At 38.6% G+C, this 13,603-nt stretch overlaps 1 non-coding gene across 1 annotated transcript; it reads left to right on the forward strand.

Moving 5' to 3' along the window:
* The first annotated feature begins 9,147 nt into the window (after positions 1 to 9,147).
* Positions 9,148 to 9,253, forward strand: LOC121988035. Its single transcript, XR_006113797.1, has one exon. It is a non-coding gene; the product is annotated as a small nucleolar RNA R71 (small nucleolar RNA).
* The last annotated feature ends 4,350 nt before the right edge of the window (positions 9,254 to 13,603 follow it).

Consider the following 13,603-nt stretch of genomic DNA (forward strand, 5'->3'; position numbering starts at 1 on the left):
AGGTCAAAAAATGGGTTCGGGTGAGCCCTATTCCGAATGGCCGAAATCACCCAAATAAGTGGAACTAGAACGGAAAACCTAGAACAATACGAACAGAACCGAAGTGGAAGACTGGGACCGAAACTCAACAAAATATTGACTTTTCGGTCTGGGCGCCCAGACTTGGTCCAGGCACCCTGACCCCAGGACAGCTTGGGGGCACCTCGATTCTGCGGAGTCACAGATGGCAGTTCAACCCGGTCCGGGTGCCCGGAACCCTCCCAAGTGCCCGAACCAGAAACTTTATCTAAAGGTGACATGGCGTGATTCATTGCAATGGGGATAAAATTTTATCCCCCTCCAGGTGCCTAGAGCCCTTTCAGGCGCCCTGATCAAGGCTATAAATATTGTCCTGATTCCAGTAGCTTAGAATAATCACTTGTAATCAATTTCTTTGTCTGTTCTACTATTGTGTGAGCTGTCAATACTGTAAGAGGCTTATCCGCTTAAAGGAGACTTTGATAGTGAGCTTTAACTACCTTGGATTAGCAATCACCTGATTGCTAACCAAGTAACCTCTTTGTGTCTCTTCTTTCTTTCTAATCAGTTTTTTAATTACTTTTTATGTAAGTGTTAGTTCAAAAAAGCTATAAAGTTCGAGAAGGATTTTTGTTTCTTTTAGTTTTATGAAGGGCTATTCACCCCCCTCTAGCTAACCGCTAGGGGACCTATAATTAGTATTAGAGCTAGGAGGCTTCAAGAGGACTAACCGCTAATCGAAGTACAAGAGATGGCCGGATCGAGCATCTATCCATCTAAGTTCAAGGGGGAATTCATGATTTGGAAAAGAAAGATGGAGGTATTATTCAAAACAGACTTTAATTTATTACTAATCTTGAAATATGATTTTGTAGCACCAAAGGACAAAGAAGAGTATCAATGGACCAAGAAGGAGCAAGCAGACTTCGTAGCAAATGGATGAGCCAAATTCCATCTACTGAGTGTGCTATCTCCTTAAGAAGTCAACATAATCAGCGCCTACGAATCAGCAAAGGAGCTTTGAATAAAATCCCTGGAGCTACACGAAGGTATGCTCGAAGCCAAACTAGTGAGACGGGACCTGTTCCAGAACCAGATCAGCAACCTCTAATTAGAAGAAGGAGAAACCATTGCACACCTTCACTTAAGGATCAAGGAGCTCATCACCAAACTCATGAATCTCAGAGAAAAGGTAACCAACCGAGATTCGCTAAGGTACGTAATTAACGCCTTTCCTAGGAATTTTGAATGGGTATCCTTAGTAGATGATTATTATATCTCTAAGGATCTAGAGGTAAGTATTTTAGAAGAGTTATTTTCGACATTTAAAGTTCATGAAACAAGATGTCCAGATCTGAAAAAGGAGCCTAAGCAAAAACATTGCCTTAAAGGTAAAAATGGATGAACCAGAATTGGAAACTTCTCTCGATCATGACGAAACGATGTTCATGGTAAGGAAATTTAAAATTTTATTTAAAACAAATAAATTTAATCAAGTACAGGGTAAAAGAAAGGAAAGAAAGGTAAGATTCTACCACTGCAATGAAGAATAAAAAGGAAAGAACAAGAAGCTAGCCTAGATCAAATATAGAAATCTAAAGGCGACATGGGATGAAACGTCATCTGAATCAGTGATCGAAGCCCTCGCCGGACTTGCGCTAGTGGTAAGTCACCAAGAAGACGAAGATGAAGCAAGCTCGTCCGAAATGAGCATCGATGAAGGGGGAGCGACATCAGAAGGAAGTAGCACTTTAGGGGGAGCTTCAGATTATGGGATCAACAAAGTAAGCCAGGTATGGTCTCTACCTCCTGATAAATTATTTCATTTTATAAAAATATTATCAAAAAGTTCCTATAAATTAGAAAAAGAAAATGATGAATTAAAAAGAATTCTAGCAACATCTTGTCGATTAGAAGAATTTGACAAGATAAAATGGAAAATGAAAAATTGAAAGTAGAAATAGAAGATTTGAAAAATCATGCATGCTCCCATATTCAACAAGTTAGAAAATATAATGGACTGAATTGGTAGTTTAGATATCATAAGGGTCAAATTAGAAGAATATCACAGAAGCATGTTCCTAGAAAGTTTTTGATTAACTCGGTAGGAAAGAATTTGTTTTGGGTTCCAAAGTCATATTAAATTAAATTATCTTTTTGTGCATGCCTTGTTTTTTTTAAAGGTATACCTAGGGCTTTTAGAAAAAAAAAATTAAATATTTAATTTCTTTAAGAGGCTTTGTCTAGAAGTGATTGTTGTTCCAATAACCAAGAAGGCCTAGTGCCTCGCCATAGCCTGGAAGTCAATTACTGAAATGAATGTTTAATTTAACTAACTGTTAAACATTTAACTGTTATAAAATTATCTAATGCTTTAAAAAAATATTTGTAAAATTTCTAATTGAGATTAATTTGATCTTAATGTTTCGGAGAAAGAAGAGTTTAATTTAAAAAAAATCAAAATTTGTTGTAAGAATCTATATTTTTTTAAAATTACATTTTCCTAAGTTTCTGGATAATAGTCATTTTAGACTTTGTTTCCCTTAGACTTTGTTTTAGTTTTATTTCCAAGTACCCCATTTTTAATGTGATTGAAGGGGGAGAATTATAGGTGAGTCTAGCGGGAGGTAGATTTTTTTTTTCATATTTTTCTTAAATGCAAAATATCTCTATTATTTATTTATTTTTTTATCCTAACTTAACTTGGGTTGCTCACATCAAAAAATGAGAGATTGTAAGTACCCTGAGATAATTTTGATGTGATCAACCAAGTTAAGTTAGGTCATGTTGTGGCTTAACCCTTGTGTCTAAGTGTGCTGGAACTTAGGAGCATTGAAAGTCTAGCGAAAGACGCAACTAGCGAGAAGGACGACACGGGAGAGAGCTGACGAGCTCGATGAGTCCGAAGAATGAGGTGCTGCGAAAGAGTACGTGGACGAAGGAGAAGGTGGCGCGCGGCGTTTCCAAGGGACAAGAAGCAAAAGCGGAAGGTTCGAGAAGGTCAGAAAATAGGTTCGGGTGAACCCTATTTCGGATGGCTGAAATCACCTAAGCAAGTGAAACCGGAGCGGAAAACCCAGACCAATGCGAACAGAACTGGAGCGAAAGACCGGGACCGAAAGTCAACAAATTGTTGAATTTTTTATCGAGGCGCTCGGACCCCTTGGACAGGCCGGGGGCGCCTCGGCTCTGCAAGGTCATAGATGGCAGTTCAACCCGGTCCGAGTGCCCAAAACCCTTCAAGGTGTCCAGACCAAAAACTTTTTCGAAACGTGACATAGTGCGACCCATTGCGACGGGGATAAAATTTTATCCTCCTCCAAGCGCCTGGAACCCTTCCAAGCGCCTGGAACCCTTCCAAGCATCTCGATTAGGACTATAAATATATCCCTGATCCCAATAGCTTAGAACAATCACTTGTAATCAATTACTTTGTCTGTTTTATTACTGTGTAAGCTGTCAATGCTGTAAGAGGCTTCTTCGCCTGAAGGAGACTTTGATAGTGAGTTTGAATTAGCAATCATCTGATTACAAACCAAGTAACCTCTCTGTGCCTCTTCTTTCTTTCTAATCAGTTTATTAATTACTTTTTATGCAAGTGTTAGTTTAATAAAGCTGTAAAGTTCGAGAAGGATTTTTGTTTCTTTTATTTTTGTGCAGGGTTATTCACCCCCATTTAGCCGACCACCAAGGGACCTACACTTAGTCTTTCTTCAAATGATCTTCTTTTGCATGCTTTAAATTCATTTTCACTCTAAAATGCTCTTGAAAATGAAAACAAACATCGAGCAGATCTCTGGATGTAAAGTAGTAATTATGCTAAAATATAATAGAAAGGGTGCAAAATACATAGATCATAAACATAAAATATAATTAGATGTGTTTGAAATAGTGTAAAATAATATACATAATATATGTGCATCACACCCTAGACTTAAATCTTTGTATGTCCTCAAGAAAACTCTTCAATCTAGATTCATGAGCTACTAATAAATATCACTAATGATTCTATTCAATTCTATCTAACTTGCGAAACTAATGAGTATAATCAAGAATGATCTACCAGAAATTATTCAATTGTTATCAAACAAAATTTTACAGTCTAGAAGCATATGTAGGAGTAAGTGCATCATTATCCTTGGTGAATTAATCTAGCCCTATCAAACAATTTTAATAATGAGCATAATCATAAATATATTTAACTTAGCATAAGAATAAGTTCTCCGTGCTCAGTGTGTTACGATTCCGCAAGTGCACAGATTTGTCGTCAGTAATATATAAGATTGTCGAACCACAAGGACTGTTGATTAAGCACTAGAGATGTCACAAAGTTATCTAGACGGTCGAAAGTTGGCTTTGACGCTTATGAACTAACGAGTGTGATTAAAGAGAGGAAAAAAAGGTTAAGATGAAGAGAGAGGAGAGAGAGAGAATTGATCTTGGAGGGAATGAGCTTTGGGAGATGGATTCTAGGATTTCGGTTTCATTATAATACTAGGAGATATTACATAGATTGCATAGTTTCTACCCTCTATGTCCATGCTCTTGCAAGAAGTTAAATTAGTCAATATCCCTAAGTATCGAATAGAGACGATTCCTATGAAATCCTGTAACGGTTAACCCCTGTCACGAGGGTGCCTCGGTAGATCACAGGAATACATGTCTAGTAAATAACAATAAGGATAAAGGTAGAGATTTGGTACGATTTCCTACTTCCTTGTGGAGGAATTGCCTCTCCTTTCAAGAGAATGTCCTAGACGTCTATGAACGGGTTACCCTTGTCACTAGGGCCTCTCGGGTATACGATCTAGAGCACTCTTTCTACGAGAGTAGCAATTCCTAATGGATTGTTTCTCCTTTTAAGGGAACGTCCTAGACGTCTGGAAAGGATTACCCTTGTCACTAGGGCACCTTGGTCAATACGCTCTAGGGCATCCCCTTTGCGTGATTAACAATCCTCCACATCAATCAACAAAGCATGCGAAGAAATATAAATATGTCACACACACAATTCATCATGAACAAGGCATTAACAAGCCATTGAATAGAAATATGGCGAATCTACATAGTTCTACATCCCCATCACATTATAAATACTTCCTAATCCAGAAGAGGATATCTACTCCATCGTTAGGGAAGAACAACCCCAAAATATAAAGTAAAGTATACTTACAACCCTTGATGTGAGAAGAAGGGGAAGAAGAGATGCTTGCCGAGGTTTCCGATGTCTTGGGGATGCCCCCTTGCTCTGGAAATGGACGGAACGTCAAGGGAGGGCTGTGGATGAAGCTCTAGAGTTTCCCCTGAAGGGGAGAACCCCTTCCCAAGGAGAGGGACGAAGTCCAAAACCAAAGATGCCCCCAAGAATAGGGTTCTTGACCCTTTTATAAGTTAGGGTGCGGGCGTCGGACGGCCCGTGCCATGGCCGTGCGAGATCCGCACGACCAACTGCATTCTCCTTCATGTTGAGTGGAATGGCTGTGCAAATTGACACGACCATGCCTTCCTTCTGCTCTGGTTACACCGCACGACCATGCGAATTGACACGGCTGTGCCTTCCTTCTGCTCTGGTTAAACCGCACGACCGTGCGAATTGACACGGTCGTGCCTTCCTTCTACTCTGTTTACACAGGACGACCGTGTGAATTGACATGACCGTGTATCCCTTTTGCTCTGGTTACACTGCACTGCCATGCAAATTGACATGGCCGTGCATCAAGGCCGTGTGGAGCTCACACACCCCTTGTGCACTCCTTGCACACCCCTTGTCTTGGCTCTGAATGACTATATTTTATTGCAACATCTTTTACACCATCAATATGGGGGTTTCTCTAGTTGAAGTCTTCATCAAAGTTTTATATCTTGAAGTTATCTACACATCAGCATAAAGAACAGCCCAAAACCCCAACCGAGCACAAAGTTATGGCCATTTTACTTTTGATCTATAGTACTAAAAATTCTACACGACCGTGTGACATTCACACGGCCTCAACACGCCCCCCACACGGCCTTTACATGGCCGTGTGGTCTCCGCATGGCCAGAACCTGGAAGAACTTAGTTTTCGCATGCCTGTGACACTCTGGAAGCTCTAGACTTCATTTAAGCTCCGTTTTTGCTCCAAATCTCATCCTGTCAATCAAAACAAGCAAAGAGCATCTCTCCGAACAAAACATAATGAAAGTACGATATTATAAAGAAATAGGGTGCAATAAACATAGATTATGCCAATGAAATACAAGTAGATGTGTGTCCAAACATGAATAAATGATCATAAGATCTACGCACATCACACCCCCAGACTTGAACCTTTGCTTATCCTCAAGCAAACCCCGTAATCTAGATTTATGTGTGTAGATGACATGTAATAATCCCTAATGAATCAATATAAACCTATCATATAGTTTCATTGATGAGCATGATACAAAAATTATTTGAGTGTGACCAAAGTAGAAGTTCTCCGTGCTCAGTGTAATAAGTGGCTTAACTTTTTCAAGTGTCAATCTCTAAGCCTAGTCAATTTTTCATTTAACCGTGTTCCTCATACTTCCGGCGATAGGCACTTACCTGCCACACGTGAGGTTCGTTCCCCTCAAAAATGCTATGCATCGTCTACACAAGGTCTCAAAGGAATACTTAGTATCAAGAGAAACATAGCATTCATTTCCCCAGTAACCTAACTCGGTCTCAAAGGGGTGAATTGCTAGTTTCCACTCACGATAACTATTTTTTTATCCCTTATTTTTTTTCTTTTTCTTTTATGTTTGCAAAGTATCAAACTTGAACAAACTTTCATTTTTTTTTATTTTTTATTTTTTGGGATTGATTTTTCCAAATGAGCTTACATGATCTGAGTTTACCCAGTAATCAAAATATAGTTGAGAGGTCATCATAGAAGCAAGAGTACTAGTCCGGTTCTATGAATCATGACTATTTTCAAAAATATCTACCATCAAAGTCAAGCATAATGTGAAGAGATCCTAAAACTAGACCGACATTCAAATTCTTCTAGTAATAACAATGCTCACTTCATGCTACTATGGATAGGAAAATAAAGATCAATAGGCATACTAGCATACCAAATCACACAACATAAATATCTAGATGAAATGTGCTAGTATTTTGCATTAAGGAACAAACAATCATGATGTGATGAATGATGTAACTAGGAAAAATTTATTATGCAAAAGAAATAAGCAAAAACTAAACTAAACAAATGCATCTAATGCATCCCCCCAGATTTAAACTTTTCATTGTCCCAATGAAAATAAAATTAATATGGAGGAGATTAAAAGTAAGAGAAGTTACCAAATGATGTGTGCCAAATACCCATGTCATTAACTTCTCCATCATGTAATTGCACTCCTCCTAATCATTGAGTCCTATAAAAGAAAATTAACAACAAAAATTAAGTAGAGGATACATGCTTATTATGAGGAAAGAAATGAAACTAGAAAGGAACTAAAAACATGAATGAAAACAAGATTGAACTTGGGTTGCCTCCCAAGAAGCGCTTGTTTAAGGTCATTAGCTCGACCACCTCATTAGATTCATCGAAATCTCACTCTTGGAGGGGTAAGATATTTCATCACCGTCTTACCAAGGGCTCTTATTATGGAGGGAGCTTTCATCAAAAAGTGAAGAATCGCTCTCTACATCTTCGTCTTCTTGGAAATTCTTTCAGGAGGTCGAAGACGATTCAGATCGAGCTTCCAATTATAGGCCCCATGAATATCTGCACACCCAAAAGAAAAACATACCTCTCCCAAGCATGCTATATTAGATAGAACTAGAACCTTATTAAGATAAACTGAGTATGTATCACAAATTGAATCACATCCAACAAAATCTACTATTGGTACATCTATGAAATTTTCTAAAAGATCACAAAGGATACTAACCTTGCTTTGCTGAGAGATACCTGAAAGTTCTAAACATGTGGATGTGACTTCTGAATCTTGTATTGACTCTAGCTCTAGCTCAAGTAGTGCTGCCTCTAAAAGTGGTGATTCTTAGGGCTTTGCTTCTATTGCACAAGTCCCTACACATTAGTCCACAACATGTTCAATCCTTACAACTCTCATAATCTCAGAAGGTTGTGTGGATAAAGGAGGTGATTCTTGAGATGCTGCTTCTACAACACAGCTCCCTACATTCCTTTCATAACATCAACATCAACACAAGCATCAAAAAATAAACCAACATCAATATCCTCAGTGGGAGAATTATCTATAGGAGGATCACTAACTTCATTTACAGTTTTAAGTTGATCTACCACATCACATTCATCATCTGAAAATTTAATTTCATCATAACACCCTGTAAACCCAGAAGGTAAATCTAAAAACTTGTTATCCACTGTATTATCATCACAATCCTCATCTGAAGAGTCCTCATCTTCATATACATCTAGAAATCTACACTCAACCATATTAGTGTCACAGAATTTGCCAAAGTCTTCATTTTCATTGACTCTCACTAACCTTTGTGGAAAAGGAACCTTTAGTGAAGGTCTTGGGAACGGTACTTCCTTTTTCCCATATTTCCTTTGAGCTTGCGGAGGAGGTCCAACTTTCTTATCTAGTGTAGGTGTGATCAATCGTTGAGGGAAAGGTACTTATGGCCTTTGGGAACTTCCTGGAGTAATGAAATAGAGTTCTTGAGGTCTTCTATTGTTCTTCTCCTCAATTCTAAACAAATCCTTCTTCAGTAGTTCTTCATGATTCTTGCCACTTCTCAACTTAAAATTATTACACTATTCACTAGACACTATCTGTGTAGGAGGAGGATCTTGTTTGAACCATTTTGAAACAATGCTATCAATCTTTGCCTCCAAATGTTTGAACTCCTCATTTTGTGACTTGTGGATTTCAAAACTCTTGGATGGTTGAATTGTATTTTGTTTGACAGGCTCTCTTGTATATATGGCTTGTACTTCTTGAATTTCTGAGGGAGATTCCATCCAACTTTTGCTTGACCATTCATGAAGGTTCAATGCTACTTGATCAATTAACATATATGCTTCATCTACACTCTTGTCCATAAAAGAACCTCTAGCTGATGAATCTAACAAACACTTATCTGAGAAAGAAATTCCCCTATAGAATATGTGCAGGGTCAGCTATTTTTCCAAACCATGATGAGGGCACTGTCTTTGTAGACTCTTGAATCTTTTCCATGCTTCAAATAATGATTCTCCATATGTCTGAGAAAAATTTGTGATGCAATTTCTCATATAAATCGTTCTACTTGGAGGAAAAAAATGATTCAGAAATTGCTTCTCCAATTATTCCCAACTTGTGATGCTTTGAGGACGGAGAGAATATAACCAAGCCCTTGCTTTATCCTTGATGCTAAAAGGAAATGTCATCAATCGAACTGCATCTGTTGACACTCCTTCACAATTCACCATATCACAAAGTTATAGAAATGCCTCAAGATGTAGATAAGGACTTTCTGATATTTCTCCTCCAAATTTGTGAACTTGTATCATAAAAATTAACTCTAGGTCTAGTTGAAAACTTTCTGCTTCAATATGAGACTGCACAATGGGAGATAAAAATCTTGCAGAAATAGGTGCAGAGAAATTTCTTAAGGACCTGCTTGACATGTTAGTGCTCATGGCATCTAAAAAAAAATTATGAGAAAAGAACAAAAATGAAGAATTAAAGACAAGAAATAAAATGTTATATGAAAAGCAAGAAAGAAAATGCAGAATTTAAATTACAAGAAAGAAAGTGCATAATGAAAACAAGAAAGAAAATACAAAGGAAAAAGAAAAATGTCTAGGGTTACACATATGCTAATCAACTAATGTTAAACGAAAATAGTCCCCGGTAATGGCGCCAAAAACTTGTTATGATTCCGCAAGTACACAGATTCGTCGTCAGTAATATATAAGATTGTCGAACCACAGGGACTGTTGATTAAGCACTAGAGATGTCACAAAGTTAGTTATCTAGACGGTTGAAAGTTGGCTTTGACGCTTACGAACTAACGACTATGATTAAAGAGAGGAAAAGAAGGTTAAGACGAAGAGAGAGGAGAGAGAGAGAACTGATCTTGGAGGGAATGAGCTTTGGGAGATGAATTCTAGGATTTCGGTTTCATTATAATACTAGGAGATATTACATAGATTGCTTAGTTTCTACCCTCTATGTCCATACTCTTGCAGGAAGTTAAATTAGTCAATATCCCTAAGTATCGAATAGAGACGATTCCTGTGAAATCCTGTAACGGTTAACCCCTATCACGAGGGCGCCTCGGTAGATCACAGGAATACATGTCTAGTAAATAACAATAAAGATAAAGGTAGAGATTTTGTACGGTTTCCTACTTCCTTGTGGAGGAATTGCCTCTCCTTTCAAGAGAATATCCTAGACGTCCGTGAACGAGTTTCCCTTGTCACTAGGGCCACTCGGGTATACGATCTAGAACACTCTTTCTACGAGAGCAACAATTCCTAAGGGATTGTTTCCCCTTTTAAGGGAACGTCCTAGACGTCTGGAAAGGGTTACCCTTGTCACTAGGGCACCTTGGTCAATACGCTCTAGGGCATCCCCTTTGCGTGATTAACAATCCTCCACATCAATCAACAAAGCATGCGAAGAAATATAAATATGTCACACACACAATTCATCATGAACAAGGCATTAACAAGCCATTGAATAGAAATATGGTGAATCTACATAGTTCTGCATCCCCATCACATTACAAATACTTCCTAATCCCAAAAGAGGATATCTACTCCATCGTTAGGGAAGAACAACCCCAAAACATAAAGTAAAGCATACTTACAACCCTTGATGTGAGAAGAAGGGGAAGAAGAGATGCTTGCTGAGGTTTCCGATGTCTTGGGGATGCCCCCTTGCTTCCCTCTCAGCCAAGGAGACACGGCCGTGGAGATTCTCACGGCCGTGTGCTGCTTCAACACTGGATGGCCTATACGACCGTGTAGCTCACACGGTTGTGTGCTTCTTCTTCTCTGTCAAGGTTACATGGTCTGTGGATTCACAGGCCATGCCTTCCTTCTCCTCTACCAAAATCATACGGTCGTGGCCTTCCTGCCTCTGGACTAGTGACATGACCGTGTGGCTCACACGACCATGTTCTGCTTCAATTCTGCAAATCTGCATGGTCGTGTGCCTCATACACCCTACTCTATTGCATGACTGTGTGGCTCACACGGCCATGGTCCATGTGCATCAAGGTCGCGTGGAGCTCACACACCCCTTGCACACCCCTTGTCTTGGCTCTAAATGACTATATTTCATTACAACGTCTTTTACACCATCAAGATGGGGTTTTCCATGGTTGACATCTTCATCAGAGTTGTAGATCTTGAAGTTATCTACAAATTGGTATAAAGAACAGCCCAAAACTCCAGCAGAGCACAAAGTTATGGCCATTTTACTTTTGGTCTACAGAGCTAAAAATTCTACACGGCTTGCACACGACTGTGTGACATTCACACGGCCTCAACACACCCCCCACACGGCCTTCACACGGCCGTTTGGTCTTTGCACTGCTAGAACCTGCAAGAACTTAGTTTTCGCATGCCCGTGACACTCTGGAAGCTCTAGACTTCATTTAAGCTCCGTTTTTGCTCCAAATCATGTCCTGTCAATCAAAACAAGCAAAGAGCAGATCTCCGAACAAAATATAATGGAAGTATGACATTATAAAGAAATAGGGTGCAATAAACATAGATTATGCCAATAAAATACAAGTAGATGTGCGTCCAAACATGTATAATTAATCATAAGATCTACGCACATCACAGTGCAAATCATAGCTTAAATCTCTCAAGTATCAATTCCTATTCCTAGTCAAATCGTAATTAAACTATCTTTTCCTATTATTCCCAGAAGTTTTTACTTCTTGGTTTATCTTTTCTAACTCTACCCAAAGTCTAAAGAATGTGCTTAATGTCAAGAGAAATCTAGTGCTCGTTTCTCCAATAACCTAACTTGGTCTCAAAGGGGAAAATAACTAGTTTCCACTCGCGATAACAATTTTTCAATCCCTTATTTCATCATTTGCTTCTCAATTTTATTTATGTATTTTTTCAATTGCATATTTGTAACAATGCAACTGGTGGGATTTATATTTTGCAAATGAGCTTTAATGATACGAGCATCAATCTAGTGACCAAGATATAGTTAAGAAATCATCATGGGAATTCAAGTACTCATCAAGTCTAATGAATCATGACTATTTTCAAAACCTTCAACTATCAAAATAAGGAAAAGTGTAAAGAGATCCTTAAACTAGACTAGAATCAAATCCTTTCAATGAATTACAATGCTCATGACTTGCTATTGATGATAGAAAAAAGTATATCACCAAACGTACTAGCGCTAGTACCCTAACAATATAAATCTAAACAATAAATGTGAGAAAATTTTTGTTATCAAACAAATGTCATGCTCATTTTGTTTGACTAGAGATAGAGAAAATAAATCACTAAATATACTAGCACCAAAAATCATAACTCAAGACCTCTAGATAATAAACGTGCTAGAAGTTTACTCTTGGACAAGTTAGCAGTAATTGTGTGGATAGTGTAACTCAAAATGCCTTAAAATTTATGACCAAAATCAAAATTTTATCATCAAAATCTAAACTCTAACCCAACATATATGCATCTAAGTATAGACCCCCTAGACTTAAACTCTTCATTGTCCCAATGAAAACAAAGTCAAATATAAATGAGGGTTAAGATTAAAGGAGCTACCAAGTGAGACGTGCCAAGATAATGGGTTAATCAAGTTCTGAAATTACTCCATGATCCTCAAGCCTACTAAATAATATATCCTGAAAAAGAAGTATGGACAAGAAATACTAAGTAAAGGGATTGGGTTAAGAAAAGATAAAAGAAAATAAACTGAAATAATAACAAGAAATAAATTTGGGTTGCCTCCCAAGAAGCGCTTATTTAAGGTCCTAAGCTTGACCACCTTAATAGACTCATCAAAATCTCGCTCTTAGAGGGGTAACATATTCCAACACCCTCCTACCAAGGGCTCTTATGTTGGATCGAGATGCGCTAGAGGGGGGGGTGAATAGCGCTCGTGGCTATTTCGTTTTCAAATCGGAAGACTATCGGAGTTTAAAACAAGCAACGGAATAAAGAACAAACACACAAAGAGAGACACGAGAGATTTTACTTCGTTCGGAGCCTAAGGCGACTCCTACTAGAATGCCCGCGATCCTTGATCGCTTTCCGTGGGCAACAACTATAAGCTCGTTAAAAGATTACAATTATGAGTACAAAAAGCTATAAGTATTATATCGACAACAAGAAATGCTAAATCTGAAGCTTCGGGTCGTCGGGCACTTGTAGCAGCACTTCGGAACGTCTTTTGGAGCAACACGTTGATAAGAGATCACTTAGTATTCGTTATGTTGAAGTGCTGGTCGAAACCCCCTTATAAAGGGTGTTCAAGGCGCCTCCATCTGGCAGCTTGAACTGGTCGAAGTTCATCCGCTTAAGGCGCCTTAAACCTCACTCAAGGCGCCTTCAAGGCACCTCGCCTTCTTGCCTCTAATGGTGCTCGACTTGTTCACCCGCGCCTACAAGCTCCA

The sequence above is a fragment of the Zingiber officinale genome, chromosome 5B, assembly GCF_018446385.1.
Source record: "Zingiber officinale cultivar Zhangliang chromosome 5B, Zo_v1.1, whole genome shotgun sequence".
Taxonomy (NCBI): Eukaryota; Viridiplantae; Streptophyta; class Magnoliopsida; order Zingiberales; family Zingiberaceae; genus Zingiber; species Zingiber officinale.